We start from the raw sequence: 2,213 nt of genomic DNA on the forward strand, positions 1-2,213 counted from the left end.
GGGTGGGGGTGAGGGTGTGGGTGTGGGTGGGGTTGAGGGTGTGGGTGAGGGTTTGGGTGTAGGTGAGGGTGTGGGTGTGGATTAAGATGAGGCTGAGGTTCAAAAGACAAGGTTACTCTTTGATAAACAGATTCTTACTGGAGAGCAGGGTGGGCTGGGGCTGAAATATGTTCAGCCCAACCCCCACTGCCCTACTCGGCCCCCAACAATCACCTGGCCCACACCTGCTCTTCAAACCTGAGCGGGGTGCACAAACCCCTCCCTCAGCGGGAATTCTGCCCACAGTGCCCATGGAGGGGTTTCCCCGACACCCACCGCTGCCCCTCTAGGTTCCTCCTTGGCTCTGGGGGTGCAGGGGAGCAACAGGAGGAAGAAGAATCTTGCTCTGAGGATAACCTTCCCAAATCCCACACTATCTTCTCCCCACAACCTACAAGCCGATCAGAGCTGCTTCGGGGGGGCCAGGTGTCCACATCTTTCTCTTGGCGCCAAAGCAGGTTTCCAACAACAACCTTTCAGTCTGCAGCTAAGTGTTTTAAGCACCATGCCACCACCCTCCTTTTCATCTTTATTTTAAACAAACAAACCAAAACACCCAAAACCCCATACTTTGGTCCCTATTTTGACTCACAATGGCCTTGTGTTTGGTTTCTAAGGCTGCAAATCTTCACAAGAGGAAACTGCCCATTTTTCTCCCTCAGGGCAGCTGGTGGATTTGAACATTCGACCTTTAAGGTAGCAGCCTTTTCCACAGGACTCCTTTCTCTCTCTCCAATTAAAAACAATTAAAACATTTAAAATTCCTTCTCATCGTAGTCAGGTAGGAACCGGACAGATTTCAGAAGCTGTAACCCACAGGAGAGTAGACCGCCCATCCTTCTCCCACGAAGCAGCTGGTGGATTCGAACCACCAGAGGTGCATCACCTCTGGAACAGCCACCAGAGTTGTCTTTTCCTCCCTAATGTGTTTGTTACGTGCCACCAAGCTGGAGCCAACGCAAAGCTGACCCTCCAGAGGGTTTTCAGAGACTGTGGGAGGAGATTGCCCGTATTTCTCCTATGCAGGAGCTGGTGGATTCGAACCAGTTGCCTCAGGGTTGGCAGCACAGCTCCTTATCACTAAGCCACCATTCAGAGGGTCCTCTGAATTCTGACTTTGCCAGCCAAGCCTTGAAGCGACTTAGAGCCAAAGACTGCAAATGCTATTCTTGACTTTCTGAGGGACTTTTTGGTTGGGTTTGTTTGTTTGTTTCTTAAACATGCAGTTGCATCTCAATTTTCTGGCCCAAAGACCCCTCTGTCCAGCCCAGCCACGTAGATTCCGGGCCACCAGGCCGGTGAGATCCCTTTGGCTGCACGCGACAACCACTTGGCCTTGTGACTAAGATCATCTCTCTTTATTGCTCCTTTTTCATGGTTAGTTTTAAGCTGTCTCACTAGAAGCTGCGTTCAAAGTTGGGGTTTTCCGTCTGGGGCCGTGAAGATGGGCAATCCCACTTGCTCCGCATTTACCAGAGAGAAAATTGCATCGTTTAAACTATTTCAGGACAGACGTCTCCTGGTCACGTGGAAGAAAGGAAAAACCCCCTCTGCTCTGCGATCAGAAGGATCGAGGACATAGACGGAAAACAAATGAGTTTAGAGAAATGACAAACAGCGGAGGCTGGCGAACATGCATTAGGTGCAAAGGAGGACCGGGCATGAATTTTTGTTCTTTTAAATTGTGACCAGTCCCATCCAGGGTAAGAGGAGTAGAAATACTCTCCTCCTCCTCGCCCTCCCCCGGAAAGGGTCCTGATTCACACCTCTCCCTTCTCTGCTCAGGAGACAAGGAGAAGAAAGGCTTGTCCCTGGGATGCACTTGATTCGCTTCTTTGTCCTGAAAATTGTTTCCAAATGAATCAGCTTTCTCTACAGATGCCAGCCAGAGGCCCAGGGATAGGTGAGTCTTGGCTGTTCTGTCCTTGGGGTTCACAGAGTCTCCCCAAAGGCAGGTATGTACTGCATCCTTTCCGGAAGGGCTGCCCCCTACCTGGGAGTCGGGGAGGACCCTGGAGCTCCAGGTACAGGGCCCAGCATTGCACCAGCTTGCTGTCTGACCTTGGGCCAACTTCCTAACCTCCCTGAGCCTTGGTCTGCTCATCTGGAAGATGGGTTTATAACTGTTAACACACCTCCCCGAGCAGCTGTGCCAGGTCCTTGAAGGCACGGAT

The sequence above is a fragment of the Elephantulus edwardii genome, unplaced genomic scaffold (genome assembly GCF_000299155.1).
Source record: "Elephantulus edwardii isolate Elephantulus edwardi_28Jun2011 unplaced genomic scaffold, EleEdw1.0 scaffold00086, whole genome shotgun sequence".
Lineage (NCBI taxonomy): Eukaryota > Metazoa > Chordata > Mammalia > Macroscelidea > Macroscelididae > Elephantulus > Elephantulus edwardii.